Source organism: Rhea pennata, chromosome 5 (genome assembly GCF_028389875.1).
Source record: "Rhea pennata isolate bPtePen1 chromosome 5, bPtePen1.pri, whole genome shotgun sequence".
Classification (NCBI taxonomy): Eukaryota; Metazoa; Chordata; class Aves; order Rheiformes; family Rheidae; genus Rhea; species Rhea pennata.
The window spans coordinates 31,689,345-31,713,109 of record NC_084667.1 but is presented as its reverse complement, the minus strand read 5'-3'; the positions used below and the strand labels follow the sequence as shown (position 1 = coordinate 31,713,109).

General features: G+C 35.8%; 1 long non-coding RNA gene across 1 annotated transcript in view; it reads left to right on the top strand.

The window, feature by feature from the left end:
- Positions 1-23,765, top strand: part of LOC134141710 (uncharacterized) — a 59,786-nt gene that overhangs the window by 19,130 nt on the left and 16,891 nt on the right. The gene's annotated exons all lie outside the window — the stretch shown is intronic.

Sequence of the window (23,765 nt, the reverse complement as noted above, 5' to 3'; positions counted from 1 at the left end):
TTGCCATGCTAACACTGTATTCCCTCAGAAATTTAATGTACTAGGACATCATTAGGACACAGATCTTTGTGTCTGAAGCCAAACAGGGTTTCTCTGTTTTTGTTTCTCTTTCTCTGAAGTCTCTGCATCTTCACTTTTTTTTTTCTTCATTTTTTATCTCTGCAGGTTTTTCTCACATTTACAGAGTTCTCTTTGCTTTCCCACTGGCTTTTGTATAAGCATATGTCATGACAGAATGCGTGAAAATGTGTCACAGAGGGCAGATATTTACCTCCATTTCCTTGATTGTTGCAAGGTACAGTTCTGCATAACTTACAGGCAGATTTCACGGAGGTGCACAGATAAGTGTTGCTGCTTTATCCTAAGAGGTAAAAACAACCTGCCAGTTCCTATTTACAGGCAGAATCAATGATGTGCAGAGAGACAGTTGGTCCTCCACTTCAGTGTTGTAGTACTTTACTCCAGAATTCCTGCCTGGAAGGATGGAAAGCTTGCTTGCTTAGATCCTTAAAGAGTTATGCACTGAGAATAGATACTCTAGGAAGCATATAGTCTTATTGGATTATGTCCTATGGAACATCTGGACAAAGTGCACTGTTGTCTTTTCACTGAAGTAATGAGCTCAGAGACTGGGGGAAAACATATTAAAATGATCCTATTTCTTACCTCCTAGGTGAGCCTGGAATCCTGCAGAGCTGCGCTCTGAGTTTGTTGTGGCTGTCATGATAGTGTAATGATCAGCAGATGAAGACTATGGGATTAAATGGACTAATTTCTTCAGTTAGTTCAGGGAGAAATCACAGATCTGTGCAAAACAAAATTTGTGATGGCTTTCCCGCAATTTGGAACATCCTTGGCTTTTTTTTGATTAGGTTTGGGAATGGCAGTTATGACTGCAAATCCTATTTCAAGGCAAAATGAAATAGGAACTTAACATTATGATTTTTAATATTCTTTATCACAGAAATCTGTAGTCTGGCTTGTCCTCTAAAACAACTGAAGCATTTTATAATAGTACGTCATTGAATATCAATTATAGCAGCGCTCCCTATGGTGAGTTTTCATTTAGAAGTGGTATTCTAGTACATGTAGCTACTTCCACACCTAGGGAGAGTTGTTTCTGAATTTTTGATAATTGCAGACAATTCTTCAGACTTCACTAGATGAACAATATCATTGTCAGTTTCAAAGCAACCTTCTTTCTGTTTCAATCTAGAACACCAAAGTATACCATAAGCAAAATATCATAAGCTTAAATATGCTATCACAAAGGCATATTTAAAAGTCAGGATAAAGAGATATTATTTCTGTTCTTCATCTTAACACAGGGACAAATTGTTTTCAGAACACAATATCATAAACTGGTACAGGGCTACAGAATTTTATTCCTTATTAGTACTGCCCTCTACCTGATGAGTCTACCTGAGGCTGAGATCTGCAAAGTTACAGAAAATTTTTGTCATAGTGGGGAATCAACACTTGTAATTCCTATTCTCCCTTAGAAAAAAATGTTTTACTAGTTTCAGTTTTATGTCTTAGAGTGATACATACTACTGCAAAAAATGCAAGCTTCTGAAATCAAATTAAAATCTTTATATTTTGTTTGGCTGTAAGAACAGTGTCAGGAGGGATATCCATAAGAGAGATAATACCCTGCAATTAAAAGGAATTAGACTGAGTTTTGAAATTCATGCAGAGGCTTCCACTAGGCGGCTCTCAAGTCTTTAGAACTGGAAGGCAGATTTCACTGAAACACACTGTTCCAAACTCTTTGAATAAGATAAAACAGGCAGAAGGAAGTACGGTTTGTATGGTCCAAAATTATAAAGAGAGACACTAATGGAAAACTATTAGCAAGTCAGGTTCTGAAGCATAGACTTCAGAAGTCTGCTGCCACAGTGATAAGCTCACAAGGGCCTGGGGTCCCAGACCTCCAAAATGCTGAAAGCCAGCACTTCCTGGAATCAGCAAGAGCTGAAGAGTCCAGTACCCTCCAGGAAAAAATAACTGTCTTGTGAGGACTGGCTCTAAAACAAAAGCACAATGACAAAATGGATCCCTGCTTTCTCTGTAATGATTCACAGCTGGAGCTGGTTAAGTAATCCACAGAATTTCATATGGACACAGATCATGAAATAATGAGTTGAAATCATCCATGAACAATTATTTTGGGTAGGCATTCATTTGTTGTAAACTCAGAAATATATGTTGTGTTAATTAAAGACCATTCCCTGTATTTAAAAGCTTACATTTGTATACTGCTGAAACTAAGCAAACTTTGAAATGTACGGTTCAATATTAAATAGTACTAAAATTTGCGCTGCTTTTGGTTTCCTCTGCAGTGTGAAATCCACTTATCGTGAATATTCTCACTAAAATTTCCTTTGCTTAACTGTTCACATTCATTAAACTTATTCATAGGAAGAGTATGAAAATAGTCAGAATAACTTTGTTTTAAATTCAAAACATATACAGAAAATGATCGTGACTGTCACCCAGTTCAGTTTAGTTGAGAATGCTAATTGTTCTTGTGTGCCTTGGCTTATATCTACTTTTGAACCAGATTTTCTACACGTGCTTCTTGACTTATTTGGATGAAAACTAGAAAAGATGTTACTTTAAAGTGCCTATAATGGTACAGTTTAAGTTTTTTACAAAATAATGGTGGACACTCACTTAATACCATTTCATTGTATTTCAGTGTTGTTTTGTTTATTGTATTGAAGAGATGGGTTTATAAGCTGTGTACCTATATGCTGCAAAAAAGAAAGAAGAGATCTGTATTTACATGGGAAAGTTGTTAAAACTTATTAAATAGATTTCCCTATGAGATTGCTAACTGGTGGAAATACCATGTTGATGTGATGAGAGCTTTTTAAGGTAACGTGTCTGAGAATACAACAGCGAATTCAGGACTCTCTGTGTTGATAATGCTAAAACTCAGACACTGCATTAAGTTTCCAAATGATTGCATATGACAAGTTCAGAGATTACGGTGGTGGCTACAGTACCAGAATCTTGAGCTGCATAGAATGAGTTGTGCTAGTAAGTGTCTACTTAATTTACCCCAAATCTAGAAGATAGGAAAATGTTTATGAGTCGGGGGAACTAGGACAGAAAAGGCCCTGAAGGGGCCATGCAGAAGTTGATGAGAATGGTTGAAATTTGTTGCACTGTTGTTTTCACATTACCAATAAAGTCTAATCTTACAAAAGAAGAGTCTGAGAAACAGCACAGGATTTATGCACTTCAGTGAAGGCAAAATAGAGGCTAAGCCCCAACTCAGAGTCACGCTTACCAACAAGGGGCATTTTATATAAAATTTTAAAAAAGATTAAAAAAAAAAATCTGCCATTATCTTTCTTGCTAGTTATTTCTACTTGCTGTCTGCCAAATCCTGAAGTAATAGCTTAATGAGGCCTGCTGTGTTCTCAGATTTCTGTACAGGAGTTTTGAGGTTTCCACTTCTGGAAAAGTTGGTTAAATTCTTACTCCGTTGCTGCTCAGGCATATTTCTCAGGGTGGATGAAATCAAATTTAAGAGTTGCATTGAGGAATTGAGCCAAAGAGGCTGAGTCCATTTCCCAACTGGAGCTTCAGTAGTGTGTATTTCTGTCTCTCTATAATCTGGTTTGAAAAATAACTTTAATCAGTTCAAATTTTGATTTGCATATATATGATCTCAAAGTTATCCCTGTGTAGGCTATAGAATATCAGTAGAATCAGCTGTTACTAATTACAGTAGAATGGTAAAGTGCAAAGCAGGGCTAAGAAGAGCCGGTAAGTACAGAATGCCAGTTGGAAGAGCTTGATTTTTTGATAAAGCTCAGAGAAATCTTCTGGCAGACAGTCTCCAGGTCAGGAGAGGGCATATTACCTAAACCTGAAGAGCAGTCAGCAGTAGGTCTTTTGAAATTGGCGTTTTTCAAAGCCTCGTTGTTTCAAGAGATTCTAATATTTTCGTTTAATGTAGGCTTCATCTTATGCTGCACCCTATCACTGAAAATGAATAAAAAAATAAGAGAGTCTCAAAAATCTCCAAAATTAGAAATGCAGCCTATTCCAAATCAACAGAGAATGAATTCTCAGTATGAGCTGTATACAAGAAATTAGTTTTGTGTCCTTTACTCTCTTGCTTAAAGGTTAGGGCTGTCCCATCTGGAAGTGAGTGAGATGGTCCTAGAGCCAGTTCATGATGAATAGTAAAGCATATGCACTAAACTGATTACAAAAGACATAAACATGTTAGGCTGTCATGAAGAATAGGTAATCATTTTTTGAAATCTTTAGAAGTCAACCCATTGTTTAGCAATGCTGTTATTTTTATACCGAATCCATTCCTCAAGCTTTGTTATATCACTAAAAGTTAATGATCTCTGTCCTGGAAAAAGGTCATGTATATCTTTGCACAGCATATAGCATTCTGCAATGTTGCATTGAGTGGATTTAATCTGTTCCCTTTGACCTGCCTGGGCTTGCTGCACACTGCATTTGTATGGTTTGAAATATGAGTTTCAGCTCAAGACAATTCTGTCTTCTCATAAAAATATACCATCCACAGAGTCTTTTGTTAGGAAAAAGGCAGAACTCTTGTCCTAAGAGGAAAGGTGAAAAGGACCAAATCCATTTAGTAGTATATAGGTACAATGTATACGTAATATATGGGTAAAATTTTCCATCTCTCTAGCCCTCAGTTGGCCAGACAATCAGAAATTGCTTCTATTAACTGATTAAAATAGAAATGCACTGCCACCATTGTGGCCTTTTACAGGGTTGTAAGAAAAAACTGTTCTGCCCTGCAAGCTATCCAGCCTGGCTCTGTTTGTTTCTCTGAGTAGATAGGGCATGACTAACTTGCCCATATGTTCAAACATAAAATTCCTGCTGTGGTTCTCTACAACAGAGGACAAGGAGCATCTGTACATAAGGGAAATCTTTTCTCCACTTGAATCAATGTAGTCCTCCAGTGGGACATATTTATTCCTGACACTTGGGAGCTAGCATGCTACTACATCTTCAGGCCTGCTGGTATAATAGCAAGATATTCCCTTTTCTGTACATGGTACATGAATACCACGTCCAAATGCTCCACCACAAACTCATTTTTCTGCTCTGTGCACTCCTGCCTCTGGCAGAAATACTCTACAATCAGTGTAGAATTGTTATTGTAGTGGGACCAATTAACCCTGCTTGGGTTAATTTTGAATGTTTGTTGTCTGGGGTATGTTGTCTAGGGTAAACAATTACTGCAGCTACATACTATGCTGCCATGGCAGAGATGGGCAAAGAATTTGTGCATCTTCTCATGAGTTTTCTTAGTTTCGGTATATGAATGATGTTACATGTATATTCTTTTAGATCATTTGATAAAATTACGGATTTCTGTCTGAAAGACAGTTTAAAATTCTCCAGTGTGGTGTAATTAGAATGACAAATTAAACTTGTCTACTATCTTCTTTTCTGTGACTTTCTTCCTGGTCTCTGTCACAAGCTAGTTCCTGACTCTCTGGACTCTCTAATATATCCATCATTTACTAACATCACACAGAAAAAAAGGTGGCATAGGATATATGAAAAATCCTATAGCATGTTTTTGCAGAGATTTTACAGAAACAGTGCTCAGTCTTAAATTCTGAGCTTCATGTTTTCATTTATTGAAACTCTCTCTCAAGCAAACACTGAAAATTTTTTCAGTTTGGCATGTGCCAGGCCTTATGAAATGTTAACAGCTTTGTGGTGTGTTGAATGATGTTCCTGCATGCTACCATTTATTATATGTATTATGTTAGCACCTAAGGGCCAGAGTTGTTACACAGCTGAGGACATGCTATGGTCTGTAAATTATAGATTAGAATGTCAGACTTCTTTCTCTGCTTCCATTCAAGACCACTTATTTCCATCCTGCTTGTTTATTTCTTTCACGCATGAAACAGAAGTATCTTCCTTAGCCTGGCTTTTCTCACCAGTAAATTATTCTATTATTTTCATTCTTGTTTAATTTCTATTTGTTTCATGTGATGATTGTTTTGTAAATAAGTCTCCCTTTCAAAACAATTGGTTTGTATTTGACCTAAATTTTCTTTTGTTCATTTGTCAGCAGTATCTACACCCATTGCACAGGTAGGACACAACTTGGACCAACTAGAAAATGATGTTGGGGGGGAATTATTGCTTTACACACCTGTTGGAAGTTGATGAGCTCTTCTTTCTGGTGCTAGGCACTTGCAAAACCATCTCTGTATAATAGTTTTGGCTTATTTGTTTCTGAGTATCTGGTGGATGAATGATATAAATAAACATATGTAGAGATATACAGGATAGAGTATATAGGATAACTTTTGTTCCTAATTAGACCATTACCAAACAAATAATAATAAAGAGAAAATGTTACAGAATTAAAGATGAATCAATAGAAAGCAATCCAAGAAGATCTGGCAGCCTAGATAACGCATCTGTAGCCCTACAGTATAACAGGCCCAAAGCTGCAAACGCACTGCCTTTTGCATGGAAACCAGATGCTGCCACTGGAAAATATCTCAGCTTGGCATCTATGGCCAGATGGTCGAACCTTTGCCCTGTGTATATTGTAATCAGTGCAGATAATGTTGCCAGTGGAGAAAAATAGGAATATGATTATGTGATCTTCTTACAAATAGCAAGAGCAGTATGGTGAGAATGGCACTGAAACAAAAAGCTCTTGGAATTCTCAGTCATCATCATCTGCAAGTGTTAGTTTGGGGTCTGGAAGGAGCTATCAGCTTACTATGGACAGTTTAAGAACAAATACTATGGTAAAGTCCTGTTTAATGAATCCAAGTTTGGAATGATGTTTATTTCAGTGTTTGTTGTTCCCAGTGTGGCATAGAATTCAGGGTAAGGAAGCAATAAATAAGACCAGAAAACTGAAAAGCATCGAGGTATTATGAAGGATGTTAACTCCTTCCTAGACCTTTACCAAATGAATAATAATAAGGGTATTGCAACCAGTGACAGGAAGCAAGAAACAAAGAACAGAAGCTGAGAAGTGGGTGGTGCCTGGCATACAGAGGCTCAGAGCATCCTTCAAACTTACGCTATGATCCAGTGATTTAAAGTAGATAAACAGGACTGCAGTAAATTCTTGCATGTACAGCTGAGGTTTATACTGCATGTCTGACTCTGTTATGAGACCTGAACTTTGGCGCAGCAGTGGTCCTGACTGTGGCTGTTTCAGTTTAGGACAGGCAGGTAGTGGACTCAGGGAGGTAACAGGCATCAGACTCACTAGTATTTGTTATATAATAGTGATAGTGGATTTAATTGCTTCTCTTTTGTTCTGTTCCAGTATGCAGTCAACCAAAGTCAACCACAAATCAAGCTACCCTGCTTGACTTTGAACTGGAAACAGGAACTGTGTATACTCATGTCATGTAGGGGCAGGAAATAAAAGTAGTTTTCTGAAAACTTATTCACTTCATAGAAACCTAAGTTCTAGTTTAGTTTACTGTGCTGGCTCTCTCCGGAACAGTACTGAGAAGCCATCAGCATGCTAAGCAAAAATGTTGGGGTGGTCAGGAAATTAGGGCATAAGCCTAGATTAAATAAGAGTGTGGATAAATCCAGTTATTTTAAATGGGGTTATGTACCCTTGAAAACTGACATCAGCCAGTGTGACAGGTATTAGGGAATGGTATTGTGCTGCAAGAAATAGCTTTTGGATAAAGTTAATTGCCTAGTTGCACATGTGGTAATTACAGATCCAACCATATGATCTGTAACATGGAAAGCGGCTCCAGCTGGTCAAACTGAAGTCTTAATATTTTTCTTTTTGAAGTTGCAGTTGATTATGAAACTCATTTTCATTATTTTCTCTAAACTTTATCTAGTTTAGAGAAACTTTGCATTATTAAGCAATTGTTATGTTTTCCCTGGTTACTGCATTTCAGTCATAAACATGATCGGTAAAATAGGCTCTGGATGAAAGATGCCACAGATCACTGAGCACTATTATGGGACTTATATTCAAAGTAGTCATTGGGAATGTAATTGTAAACTTGGGGATCTTTGTTACCTACCTAACTATAGGTGTTTTCTGTCTACAGCTGTGCTAATAAACTTTAAAAGCCATGCAAAGCTTTTACAATGTCTGGAAATAAACATAACATTTGCCTTTATTTTTACTGCTCAGAAGCTTCACAAGCTGTGCTATCCCAATTACCTTTTACAACGAACATCTTCCCAAGAGAAATTTCAAATCTGCTACAATCTAACTGAATGTAGGCAAAATGGAAAACACATGGAGAAATTAGTTTGCCCAGCACAACTTTTGCACAGACTAATTCTTAGAGAAGAAATTTAATTTACTCCAAAACATATACGATGATTCCTTGGGGTTGCAATGCCAATTTATGTTGAATGAGAAACACAGAGTTTCCACAACTGCCTGATTGATATGATATGCTTCTTTTCTCTGCAGCAGTATACTTGGTACTGTAGAATAGCTGTAACTGCCTATTTTTCCCCCCAGATTGTGACATATGGGTGATCGCTGGCTGCTGTAATGCTTCTTTTGATGATGCCGGACATGATTTACTGCGAGTAGCATGGGGGAGGGTTCTGCAATCCTACAGTCGAGGTTACAGTCAAGCTTGAAATGCGAATACAAATCTAATGTTTTAAGCATAGCATAGTATATCTGCATAAGCATTCATTGATGATTGGTTATTCAGAAAATATGGTTCTATATCATAAATGCATCATGCAAAAACCAGCGATTAATCTCTGGTTTGAACAGTTCACATGAGTGTAGAAAATACTTCACAAAGCAGTTCAGATCTAGAACATTATACAGATACTTTGCACTGGATTTAAATTTTTGGGGTAAACAGTCCTTGACTGGAATTGCTTTTTAAGTAAGGAACTGCCTATAGTTATGAAACATTTCCAAGATGGCAAAATATGCCCCAGAAGGCGTCTATAGAAACAGTGCCTGAATTTGATTTTATTTACATGGATTTTATCCCAGCATTACTTTTTCAGAACTAGTCAGCCATTAAATTGAAATGTACCCCGCTGCAGAGGGCCAGCTTCATTTCTGCTTGTGCCCTTGAAAAATGTGGTAATTATTCCTGGATCTAGCCCTCTCTTCATAATTTTCTTTCTCTAAGATTGAGTTTGACTTTTTCAAGGTGGACTACTAGGACTACTTTGTTGGCTACAGTGCCACCCTTCTGCAGCTTTTTCCAGTCCATTAATACCTTAAGAGCCAAATTAAGGAATTTATGCAAATCTACGGAGGTTTCTTTCATTCATTAAGCTTTGTATTCTCGTAACGTGTTCATGAGAATGATGCAACTAGAAATTATATGGGAAAGTGTGTTGATGATTACTAACTATAACATTATGGCAATGTATTGGCTTTGTGAAGGTATCTTTTTTATCCAAAAGCAGCAAATTTTGTGAATAGTATCCAATACGGAATGATTTTTAATTGAATTTTAAAAGCTTCTTTTTGAAATTTTCGCTTACCTATTTTGGAATGTTCTGATCTTTGATGTGTTCTGATTTCCTTCTTCTCCTTCATAGCTGCTTGTAATATTAACTATGTATTCATAAATAAAAAAGCAGCTCTCTTGCCTGAAGGAAGATTATTGTATGTTTGTAAAAGATTGGTCCAGGGAGTTGAATTCCACTGGACCACACACACTTGCCAAAGCAGTCATAAATTTTGCAGTCACAAGCATGTTTAAATCTTTTATTTATAAGATAATGTACATTTTATAATGTCAGAAAATGATGAGTAGAATGTACTTCTGGTACATCTGTCTTAATGTTAGGAATGTCTGCAAGTTTACAATTTTCAAACAAATAGTTTGTTGTAATCTCAAATACCAATTTTCAGTGTGAGCTCTTATGTACTAAATAAACAGAAATTTTGTCTTACTATAAATAAAGGGCAAACATCTTTTGGTAATTTCATTTTAAAAGACTTAACTGTATGCAAAGTGCTGTGAAAAAAATGTAAATTGTAGGTCTATTTAATTACAACTGGCAAACTGAGGGAGCTGGACAGATTGAGGCCTTAAATTCCCAGCCCTCTTTATGGGGGCTAAAGAATCTCATTTCTCCCAGGACTGATTATAATACATCTAATGTAGTACTGCCAGTTTCAGAGATTTCTGAAAGAAGTGAGTTTTGGGGTAAAATTGGAATACAAAAGATTGAATCTGGATATTGAGCTATGTTCTGTATTTTTAATTCCACCTGCTCAGTCTGTGCATATGTATGTGTGTTTGCATAATTAATTCAGAAGTAAGCTTTCTATATTTGAAGGCTTACTTGTTTTTTCCAGTGCATCACTTGATCTACTAAAAAGTATTATGTCTCCCTATAAATCTTGCCTAGCTTACACTATTGTAGCTACCAGAACATTTAAGCTAAATTTGCTGGCTTTTGCACATATATTGCAGCCAGTTTATGGAGAAATATAAAATAAGATAAACAGAATTTGATACATTAGGTGATCAAGTACCACTTAGTATTTAGATTATTTTTAGACTGAATCCTATAAAGAGTAGACAGCCAGGACACAGGAGTAACTGGAAAGCTGAAAAAGGGATGAGTAGGAAGGCTACTTGTTCATTTCTTTAGCAAATAAGCATGCAGCTTAGGAATTTTTTTTTTGCATTCAGAACTCTGCACATGGAAGAAACAATCGTATTCTAAAAGGCTGTTCCTTCACAGCTTTCTGCATTGAATAGTTTTCAAATTATTAATTAATAGAATAGGAAATGTTTCTGGAATGCTTAATCTGAATAATAAATAAGCAGAATAATTTACTACTCATCCTTTTTGAAATACTCTCAACAATTTCAGTTAGGGGCTACATTCTACTGCTATTCCATGAAGGCTGAATTATGTGACATTTTAACAGTAAGAATTACCAGAAGCAAACTCAAAAAGTATTCAGTAGCTCAGTTTTTATATTATATACAATTTATTGTTTCACTAATGGCTTTTATAGTGAAATAACATAAAATTCCACCCATATATTAGGCTTACTGTCCCTGAAGACAAAGATGGAACTGTATTTAATTGTTTGCTTTCATATATAATAATATTCATCATATTAATTCATTACTAGCTGAAATGAGGGTCGAAGGTTTTTTGTATCACATGAATTTAAATGTAGTTAATATCACAGTAGGGAATCAGTGATAAAATAACTACACAGTGATGTACTTAAGCAGGGATAGTTTTTGGATTTATAGGAAGGCACTAGTTTTTAAATTTATTGGGGAAGAGGCTTATCTGATGCAGGAAACATACAGCAGATACAGTCATGAAACAACTGAACAGCAGAGAAAAGATTGTGTTGATTTTTTCAAGGCAGAATGCCTAATTGCCTTTGCTTATTATGGCTTTGTTTTGATTTGCTACACAGTAGATTATTGCAGCAGTCTTCATGCCATCTGCCAGCATGGCCTATCTTTTCTGGTTGCGGAGGTGGATCTAGTTCTGGATTCTCAGCGTGGATTGCCACCATGACCTTCTGACTCGAGTACTTGCTCACGCACTGCCACTACACTTGCCACATGCACTGTTTGGTCGTGTCTGGCACTTTGCTTATTCTGAGACACAACTGATGAGCCAATAAGGTTGCGCTATGGACTCTTTTGGCTGCCGTTCAGACCAGCCTGCTGAATCAAAGGGGTCTACACATGAGTTTAGATGACTGAAAGATCCCTGCTTCAGGCATGCTGTTCTTCTGTTAAGCAAGGGGCAACAATGAATCACTTTCTCCTCTTTGTTCTCTTACTTTGTAAAGTTTTGCCCTAAGTCTCCAATCTACTTTCTCTCTCTCTCTCTCTTTTTTTTTTTTTTTTTTTTCCATTTTTCAGGGAATACTGTGGACCAGTGGGAATAGAATATCCATGATGGAATAGACCCTGATGATCTTCTACCTCTCAGATATCCTTCAAACTAATTTTGATAAAATAATCACTGGAATTTTCTGTTCTGGATGCCTGAGACATGATTGGTCACTGACTATCTCAAATGGGTATTTTGTCATTGGGCTTCTTCAAGTCAGGAGGATAAAAAATGAATGCTGTCAGTTGAAAGCACTCTAAATAGCTTAATGTGCATTACCTTAGGCAGTGCCTGTTAGTCTTCATTTTGTCCTGATTCCAAAATATGACTTTATCTTTCTCATTTGTCGAATGCTTTTTCAGGTTTGCACTCTCACAAGGTGAAGGTGCCTTCCTCTACCCAGAATAGCTCCCACAAATCTATCTGAAGAAGTATTTTAGAAATGCATCACTATAAATCATTAAATATTTGTACCAGGGGCATGCCTATCCACCTATTATTTAAATTATATACCTTTCAGTGTCTAACCGGCAAAAGATAAGAGTGTATTGATGCTGCTAAGTGGAATACTGATCTTTGGCTTCCATTCTCCTCACTGATTTCTGCAAATATATTTCTACTGAAAGTAAATACATAACATCTTAATGGGGGTAAAAGTAGTTAATATCAGAATATGTTACTTTCTAAGAATATCAAATAGCATTTAATAACCACAATAGATCACACATAAGTCCTCTATGTAGATGTGTATTTATAACTAAGGATCTCCAAGTATGTTACAGGCATTAATTGTGAACAATATACATTAAGACATTTAAAGGAGGCAATTGTATTTTAGTTCTGTTGTGTCTTTTTCTGAGTTTGAAAATCTCTCCTTTTATTTTTTCGTTAACATTTGGACATTTTAGGAGCACAAGTTTTAATGACTGCAGTATTTATTAAAATCTCTGAGAACACAGATCACCTCAGATTTTAACTTGGAAGTCAGCCCTCAGGGCTTGATTTTCAACTGACATTTTGAAAACTAAAATATAAAAACTCACAGGTATAGCTTTAGTGAGCAGACATATGCATAAAGTAACACGAGCTTGGGTGTTAGAGCTCTGTGCAGGCGTACAGGGTCATCCAAGGCACTGTATGCTCAAGTGCTTGGGCCTCATAGAACAGCACATAGAGATTTTTACTGACTCACTATGGCAACTCAGTATTTTTTCTTTATCAAAAAATAATAGAGGTGGAATGGATCTCTGAAGAAAAAGAAACCAAAGTAATAGAGACAGAAAATCCTTGAGAGAAGCCTAGGATCAGTCAAGCTTGAAGAATATGTTTTTCTGTTTTTTTCTTGTGGTTGGTTGAGGCAGCAGTTAGTGCAGATTCTAGGACAATCAATTTGTATTTTAATATATGACTATTTTGTCCACTGCAGGTTGGAAGGTGCAGTAATCTACATTCCTTTCTAAACCAAGAGAGAATTGAGAGCCTATGTGTCAAGCATAGAAAAACATTTGACTGAAAGCAGCCTAAAATGGATATTATGTACTGGGTTAACAGAACCAGCAGCTGCAGACTGTGCTAGATGCAAGTTATCCACACCAGTAATAGTGCCTTTATGATCTGTATGCCATTAGAGGAATGAGTGATTGCTTCTGTGTATGACCAGATGTTTTATTTGATAACCATTAATCAAATTTCCCAAGGCAAAGAAACATTAGAAAATTAATTAAGATATAGTGCTAGTCTCATAAGAGAGTTCTGACTATACTAATTAATAAAGCCAAGTTGGAAGATTTTGCTCAAGGAGTACTGAAACACTTTCTAATATACCTCAGTGACAGGAGCTCTGGTTGTATCACAGAGATGTGAACTATTCAGAAGACTTAAATTTTGTACTCATCTCTGCTGTTATGTGAAGGATCGTGTATTAGGGCATCATGGTGAAATCAAGATGTTGTCGTTATAGTAACACAGACCATTTTAATGAGCTACCGTTCAGTGAGAAAAGGAAGCCTGTCTTACCCTCTGCTGAAATAGAAGAAAAACGCTGTGAATTTTGAAGGTGAAGTCTTGGGTACATCTAACTCAGATGAGCCCCAGAACAGATTCCATTTTTATTGTCCTCATAGTGTTTTGGGAGAGTGTGGAGAGGAGACGATAAAGTTCAGAAGAGCTGTATCAATCCATGATTATGCTCATTATTTCTGATTTGTAATGCAACAGCACCTAATGGCTGAAGTAGGTTGAAGATCTTTTCTTGTTGACATTGTTTACTTTGTGGCAAAGGAAGCATTCCTGTGTCACACACACAATTTTCAAATTGCGAAGGATTCTGAAAAAGGTAAAAATCAGCAGTAGAAGCAGAACTAGCATGGATTAGTGTGTTGAAAGACAAACCTTTCTCACATTCCTCCGCTGCATGAAAGGAAGAATAGAGGCTTTGTAAAATAAGAATCTGTTCTCACCTTGACACATGTTCACTTAAAGAAAAAGAAGTGGTTCACCCACTGCTGCTCTTCTAAAGGAAGAGTGTAAATGGCTGCTAGAGAGCCTGCAAGAACTTCCCTGCATGAACTGGTCATTGACTTTTACTCCTGTTAGTTGTACCCAGTTTCCTTGAAGTTCTTTGAGTCTCAATGACCTAATAAGAACATTGCACTTTTTGTCATGACAGGCACAAGAAGACTCTTTGAAGGAGAAAATAAGAGGTTCTTCAGGTTGATAGGAACATTATAGTAACCTTCACCTGCTGCTGGAAGTGATAAGAAGAACAGTTTCATTAGTTTTTTGGTTTGAAAGTTTTTGAAACCAGCTTTAATTAGAACTCCCATTCCTCTATCCTTTGTCTGAAGGGACTGGACAGATTTATCAGAAGCCTGCTATGGTCAGCCATGCAGAAAATAAAATAATTAGAAATAGAAGGTCTGATGATTTGAAGACTACATTTAAGAAAGGTAACTATTAAGTGTAAAAATAAGTAAGAAAAGATCTCCTTTGACACATTATCAGCCATAGCAGCCAGGCAAATTAATGAAAAATTGTTGCAACTTTTCAGACTAACAGTTATTACATAGATGGGTGTACTTGTTTCCTAGGTTACTGGAGTACATTTTGGTTCATACGTCAAGTGATTTGCAGCAAAACAGAAAATAGGCTGACTGGATAGGCATTCTCTGTCTTTCTTTCCTGAAAATATGCCTATATATGAGGCAGAGGAAAAGTTCATTAATCAAAAGGATTTGGAGCACTTAAAAATTGAAAATTGAGTGCCTGCAGATGTTAAAAATTAGAATGAAGAAACAAAAATTTTGAATAAATCTTGAAAAAGATCTTGACAAAGCAAAAAGGATGTGATTTTGACAGACTGAGTCAGGTAAGAGGTCAAGAATTGTATTATGCAGTTTTTATATAATCAACTGCTGCTATCAGCCAAAAAGAAATCTGCTGACTCAGTCAAGGTTAAACAAATACCTATCAGAACTAAAATGCAAATAGTGGTTCTAGAATAATTTATTCAGCAAACATGAGAATAAAATATGGTATGATAGGTAAGGGGAAGGTACAGAAATAACAAGAACATGACTGAGAGACTAACATTCCTATTAACTTGCGAAAGGTGCTTTTGTTTCCATAGAAACAAAAATGATAGATTTATTTAAATGGTTACTCCACGAACCAGAGTATTCCATTACAGCCTAGAGAGAGTTCACTGGCAATAGATAGAACAGGCAGATGCCAAACTAACTAAACCATCACTGCTGATGAATGATTGAGTGCCATGAATTGAACTGAAAATCTTGAAAAGACAGGGAAGGTATTACAGTAACTGATATATGTGGGGAAAAGAATCAAACTATCAGAGAATGTTGGCCATTCTTTGGAAGTCTGTCTTTTTTAACTATGTTAATTGATCTGATAAAAAGATACTGCCTTTTCCCACAAAATTTCTTTTTTACTTCTATTATTACTAGATCATTCATGGACTAACACTAATATTTAGAAGAAAAAGAAAGATTTTGCAGTTATTTATAGCAGCTCTTTTTTCCTAAGATCTTTCAAGAAAAAACATGCACACTGATTTTTCTTCACCAAAGAATAAGAAAGTGCAAAAGTAAATATATATGTACACATCTCTATGGAACAAAAGCTTGTATAGTTTGTTGAAAACCTTCAAAATATTTTGCATTGATTTTTGGCACATTTTAAGGGGGCAGGACATTTGTAAGGCTTACCTTTGTGAAACAGGCTTAAAAGGTTGGGCCACAAGTTCAGTCATGTTTGGCAGAATCTTTTGTCTTTATTGCCAAACCTGCAAAGTATATAGAGATTTCTTAGAGGCAATGATATTGTATCATCTAAATTGGTATCTGATGACAGTATGAATTGATTCTTAGCATTTTCAAGCTTCAGGGTTGTGAATATCCTAAGTTCTTGAGGTTCTCTCTTTCACACTGGATCATATCTAGATGCTTCTAGCTGTGGACTTCTAGAGAATATTAATAACCTGGAAAGCAAAAGCTTATCATTTTGGTGTTAATATAACTATTTGTAGAATTAAAATGTTTCGATTTTTCTTAATTATTTTCTTCTTAAGAATGGATAGTTGGACAAGGTCACCCTAGAGGGAGATTTAAATAAAATCTAGTTTACAGTAAGCTTCCTAGTTAAAAAGTGAATCAATATCTGTCAGATAAATTTCTACCTGTGTGATTTTATTTAGACAAGTGAGAAATTAAAAAAAAATCAATTAGATAAGTTTGTGTCCATTCCTGAAATCCACTTTTGATCTCAGTAGCCAGTGGCCAGGGAACTGGCTCTACAGTTATTAAGCATATTTATATTGATATAACTGCATCTCTTTTGGAAAAAGAGAAATGTATTTAACTGCAATAGTTACACTAATGTATCTTTCTGGATAGACCATCTGAGGACCTTTTATGCTGCTCTGGCTATTTAAAGGAGATATAAAGCAAGTATAAAGTGCCTTCCTGGAATGTTACAGTAAAGTACAGAGAAAATGAGAAAAAATGAGATCTTAAATCTCAAAAGAAAGAAAAATATACTGAATGAAATACTAGTTAAAATTAGAGGTACAATTATCACTGACTGCTTTCTGCCAGAATTTCACATTGTATCTATGTAAGGTTAGCAAAAAAATCCCAATATTGTATATTTTTGATCACATCCTATTACCATCTGTACTATACTGTCATTTTTTTAAATCTTTTTTGCATACTGTTTTAAGAGCTTAGCTGCTGCTGCTACTGTTACTGAGTAACTTACTACAGCTAATAGTGAAATAATGATCAAAAAGAAAAAGATTTTTTCCATAAGTAGAACTTAAATCCTATCATCTAGCAACTGAACAGAAATATAAATTATATGAAATTAGTTCTGGTATGTCTCTAATAGTATAGACATGAATGTCTTTAACCCAGTGCAAATGTGATCTGGCCATGGAGGGGTTGTTAGAGCTTGTACAATTACAGCACATCACCCAATACATGTGAGTCTGAAATGAGAAAAGAGTGCAACAGGATATTGTTGGTAAGGTAATTTTTATCATAGTCTGATATACGTAGCTATGTGTTTTACTGCAGTTAGTAATTATAAGATGATTTATTAAAAGTCATATGTAGTGCATTCCTTAGTTAAATACTGGATAAAATATACTGTATGAAACAACAGTATTCAATATTTCACACAGAGGTATTTATTTTTGTCATAAATTAATCTGTATGTCATTGGAATGGACAATACTGTCATATTCTTAAATAGTTTTATTTTTACACTTCAGAAAAGTATGTTATTTGTGCCTACCAATTTAACACTACCAATTTGATATAATCTATGATCCTGTAGTTCTTACTGAAGCAAAATTTCAATACATACTCTTGTTTATTTGAAGTTCATAAGGCCAGGATATCTTTGTGGATATTTTTTCTTCTTTTTCTGGAGAGGTGAGGAGAGAGAAGGAAGGGAAGGTCAAACTGGACCTACCAAAGTTTGTAACAAAGCTTTTATTCACATGATAGGGACCAAAGTGTCATGAGAGGTTCTGGCAGCATTAATAATGGGTGGTTATCAGGTCCTTTCGCACTGCATCTGTGTTAAACCTTGCTTAGTATGATTGTACCATTTTGATCCTGTCAGTTTCTGCTTTCTATACTCTTAGATACCCTAATGATTTATGGAACATACTTATCTCTAAAATCAGATGCAGCCAAGTTGAATTATTTTTTTTTACTATATTATATGGCTGTCCTACATATCGTGCAACCTGAGCTATTTGTATATTTTAAATGTATGCAACTAATAGAAGTTGGTACATAAAACCAAACAACGGTCCCGATACTGAAAAGCATTTCTATTCAGGAAAACATTCAGATATATGCCTGGGACTCATTGAATTGATAAAGTTGCATCACATCTTTAAATATATGCTTGATTGCACTTTTGAATAGGGATGAACTTAGATATGTCCCTAAGTGCTTTCTTTAGCCAAGGCCAAACGCAGTGTAAATTGGAGTACATGGGTAACAGACTTTTCGGTGTTATGTCTAAACTGTGGCTCTAGCTGGGTGTTTACTTAACTCCCTTAAGTCCTTAAGACTCAAGTGCAAGCTAGGTTTTACTTTTATCCATTCCTTGCTTTCCGTGGGAAGGAAGTATGTATAAAGATGATCAGAGAGCTAGGGCACACTTCAGCCTAGGTGGTAGAGTGGTAGAGAGTTCAGGAGCATATCTGTCTCATGGTTGTATGGATTATGGCCTTCCAGATGTTGATTTGCAAAAGTATATAATCAATTTACTAACGCTGAAACAGCTGCATTGTTTCAGCATTTCTAAGTTCCACATTTTTATGGAAATATGATGGTAAGTATAACTTGAGAAAAATCTAAGAGATGCATGGTTGGATAATAAGGAATTCTAGTGGTAAAATATTTTAAAATAAAATCTTTTTGTGAATTCCAGAGCAAGCATTAGAAATTTTGCTTTATGATTAAAGATTTGGATAGCCAAACCAAAATGAATCTATTGTTATTTATTAATCCTAATTCATTAAGTCTCCTCCATTATTCTCCAGATATTTTTGTGTGGTTCTTTCCAGAGCCCTTATTTCAGTATAAATGGAGATGAAATATAGTTATGTGAAGTTTGCTTTCATTTTCTGGGATGACAGCATTTACACAATTTATTATTTGCCTCTTGTTAATTCACATCCCTTCTCAGCCTTACTATAGTTGAAGCAATTTAGTGCAGTAGCTGGCACAGAAGCTGGTCTTTACTGAGTCTATCATACATGCAGAAGCAAGTATGCTAGTAGAGAGAAGTTGATAGAAGCTGGAGATGTGATCCAAAGCCCGTGTTCTCTCTAAGGTATCCTTCTCTCAGGCACGGTCATATCGGTCACATCATTACCAATATACTGACACATGTAGCAACCTAGCTAATAGATCTTAAATATCTTCCTTTATCACTAGACATTAGCTTTGTATTACATATATAATACATACCCTTTCCAGTAGGAAGAAGCATGGTACAAGAGTCATGAGTTAGTTTAAATCAAGGAATTTTTATTGTACTCTTAGCTTGGACTCTTGACTTTTTGTGATGTTGTCATGTCATTTTATTTTGACCTCTCATCTCCTCTTACAAAGCTCTGTGTCGATCACAACTGGATAATAGAGCAGAAAATTTTGAAAATAATTTTTTTCAGGGCTGTGACAGGGGAAAGCATATGCTTCGTTATGCTTTGCATGTGTCTCTTTACAGTCTTTGTTATTACACAGTTTTGACGAAGATACGTGTTATTTTGGAGTAAATGAGGTTGCAGTTGGCTGAATCTGTTTGTTCATGCTAATCATTTGACCCTTTATCACGATGGCTTCTAGTTAGTTGACTTCTTACTTTTTTCAGCCTTTATGTGATTCAGAATGAAGTAGCTGAGATTCCATGGACCCTTTCATATGAAGCAAAGAGAAGTTCCTTTTACCCTGCAGCACTGCAGTACTTAAGCTTGACTCCAAATTCAGCACTGTGCCTCTACTTTGTAAAGAAACTCTTAGCATTTACAAGAGATTCCCTGAAATGTGGAAACTTTGAAATCACTCTTGATATTCTGTCTCTGGACAAAAAAGTAGCATCAGTCTATGATTTGTCACAAGACTAGAAAAAATCTTTAAGCAATTGGTCTCATTAGAAGGAGTCTTGTCATTATGTAATATTGTCATCCCAGTCAGGGGATGAACAGGGTTTATGAACGGGGTCATAAAACAGCAATTACGAGATGTGTCAGGTTGAAAGAATTGGGCAAGAAATAGTTTTTCAGGAAGTGATTGTTGGCAAATTGCCAAGGACGCTTCTCTCCCAGAGATGGCTGATTCAACTAATCTATGGCTGCAGTCCTCATAGTACCACAATATTGCCTGCCAACTGAATGAAGATCTTGGGATCAAGACCCTTCACCAGCTCCTGATGTTCCTAAGTGATCCAGGAGATTCTTGTCTTTACTTGTCCCATTCAGGGATTGGCTTTATCCTACAGTCTCTTAGAGATTTGGCTATGATAGTGAAATCTTTAAAAATGTTCAGAACTTTGGGAGTGATATGATCATAGTATGTGCAGTACACAGTGCATGCAATATGATGGTGGCATCAAGGAGTAAGATTTTGAAGTTGATCCTTTTGGAAAGTTCATCAGAAACAGAAGCAAGAATGTTTTCTAAAAAAAAGATGAAGGATTAAGGCTGCTGTATCATGTAACATTGCTTTTCTGAGCTAACATAAACTGTTAAATCAGATCATTTTCCCACACATTTAGTGAGCAAAGAGTAAGATTAGTTAAAACAAACAGTAGAATTTAACTCTGGAGAGTAATATTTAACAGTAAGGAAGCAAAAAAATTCATACTAAATAATATCAGTGGATGGCCCACTCTAATTTCCTAATTTCCTCTAATTTCCTAACTAACTGAAAAAATAGATTTACTTGTGAAGGGAAAACAGTTTTAGTTAATGGATTTATATAATAAATTCTGTGTTTATTTTTGAACTTCCTCACTTATACAAGCCAATAATAACTTCCCTATTTCAGTAGAGTGTTGTAAATGTAAATATATTAAAACACAATTACTCAAATATTTTTGGCTAAGATACATGTGTTCCTGAGGTATCTACATATGCTTTTAAACTCTCTACTGCTAACAAAACTTACCAAATATCCAGAACTTCCACTGAAGACTATTGGGGCTACAGATGCTAATTATCACTGCAAATGAAGGTACTTATGTATTTGCATATGATTTATAATGCGTGAATGTATTTGACTAACCATATAAGGAAGAAACAATCGTTTCTCTTCATAATTTGCTGTATGAAGTCATGAAAAAAACAGAGATTTTCTGTTATGATTTTCTGTAACAGTGATTATGAGTAAAATGACAAATTCAGAAAGATATTAATGGTGTAATGAAACAATAGTAATATTGGAGAGAAACAGCAGAAGTAGGGCTGAATGAAAAAGCTTGAGAACATAACAGAAATACAGGTCACATCTAGTTAGAATTTAATGCAGTCTTTCTGAGAGGAATTAAATTGAAATGGGAAACTTTCCAGTATCGTTAGGTAGGGCACAAGGATTCAGTCTTTTAAATTGATACCTGAGTGATGTATTAATAACAATTGATGATGATAGCTCATGACTTCATACACAATCAGCATCAGCAGGCACATAAGAATATTCTTGCATGCAGTGAGAGAATTTTTAGTGTATTATTTGCGTTACCTAGGCCTCATGTTCTGAAATATGACCCCACTTTGCTGAAGTCAATCTCTGCACAAAAAAGCATTCAGTCTAACTGGCAAAAACTGACAGAAAGATGCAAATGGATAAGATAAAGCAAAACTCTGCTGGTTTAAATTCGTATAAGAAAGCACTGTTAAGCTCTCTGCTCTTAGGACTTTAGGTTTTTTAGCAAGCCAATGAAATCAGATCCTTCAGTGTGGCAGAATGTCAGTCTCCAAGGAATGAGGTAGGGTCCTAAATATAGTTCAAACTGGAAAGTATTTGGATGGCACTGGTATAGGGAATGTTTTATGAAATTTCCATATATAAATAAAAGATGAATGCAATTAGTGCTCACCATAGGATATTTCCTTCTAGGTGACCTGACTTTGTTTGTTCTATGGTTTTCAGCAGGAGATGTGTCATAAAATGCCTTTTGAATATCGAACAGTTTGACTGAGCTGCCATAAGCATCTCCATAACCTTTTATAACTGTCTTCATGAATGAAAATTTTGCCTTTGAAAGCCATATTGGCTATTCTCTTTCAGATTAGCACTTCAAATATGTTCTCCAACTTGCTTCTAATTAGTAATTCCATCTTTTCTGTATGCTACAGATGAACAATGTTCTTACTGTTTCTCCAGGTCAGGACTGAATGTGCTTTTATAAACACTAATGCCTTATCTTTATACTTTTGGATTCTTGAAACTTCACTTGTGCTGGTCATTTTTTTGTGATAACTACCACAAGTGTGTGATTTCATCCTATTCTGAAACTTGACCATCAGAGTAACTGGAAGTGTGAGTTTTCCATTAAGTTCTTGCAAGTTACATCTACTCAATACTTCCGGCAGTCACACCTCATTTTTTAAAAAATCTGCGGTAAAGTCTGATGTGTTTTGAACTTTATTAAACTACTTATGTAAAAAATATATATATATTTTGCTCCTGTTCATCATAAAATCAGTGGCATTGAAACTTGTTCAGAACGAAGTCAAAGGACTTCAGTGTGGACTTACTGTGGAGGTAACTATTGGTAAGGACATGATGTGTCGTGAGGAACAACAAGGCTAATTCTTAGATCTGTGCTACTCTGCAATCAATTAGTTTCAATAAAATTGTCTACCTTAACCCTTTCAGAAGATTCAAATTCCACATTAAGGGTATAGTGTGTGGAATAAAGGGCACTTGTGGTATAATTTGCACTGGAAAGAACAATGACTTTTTTGAGCTCAGAAGCTACACTTAATCAGACGAAACTCTGTTTTATCAGTGAGCATGTTGACTCCAGCACCAGGCCGAAGTTTGTTGAGTAATATGACTTTTCCTTTTTCTAGTAGCAGACAAATTATTTATGGTTCTCAGCACCATCTTTTTGTGTAGTTGATGATTAGTTCTAGATTTGATTAACTTCTGAACTTCTACAGTAATACAAATTCAATTGAAGTTTTTGAGCTTTTCCCATTCTACTGGAGTCTTCACTGTGGTTTCTTCCTAATATGCTCAGTGTGAGTGCTTGATACTTAGTACATCAAGAAAGTATTCAGTCATTTACATGACTGAGTTTCTCCTGTCTAGGTAAAGGTGACTGAGGAAAGATATCTTCAAGTGTGGACATGGTCTACTTTGTCTGTACAGCAAATACCTACTGTTGCTAATGTAATAGACATACGCATACTAGTTGAACAATGTATTCCTAGATATGCAGCTAGATTGGAGGGTAAGAAAAAAAAGTCTAACAGAGATAATATACACAGTGTCTTCTCTCAATTTTCCCACTATGTTCTTTTATTTTAAATTTTCTCTACAACATCAAAATTAAAGGCTCAGATTAAATTACCATGTCAGCTGAGTGTAACTGATAATGTGCATGCTGTTAGCCCTTAGCAGCAAAAGAAATTCTAAGTGACCTATTTTACCTCACAGTCCATTACTGCAATTAACTGACATGCTGCAGTAAATCAGTTTGTGTCCAAGCTGCAACCCCGCTTTGTGCTCTTAATTACAAACTGAATGCTCATGGAAAATGTTTATAAATCTCTAGTACGCATAAGGCATTAAATTTACCATACTCTTATGTAAAATTCTGGCAAATTAAAAACTAGCTAGTTGTGATGCTATTACTTTTTAATTATT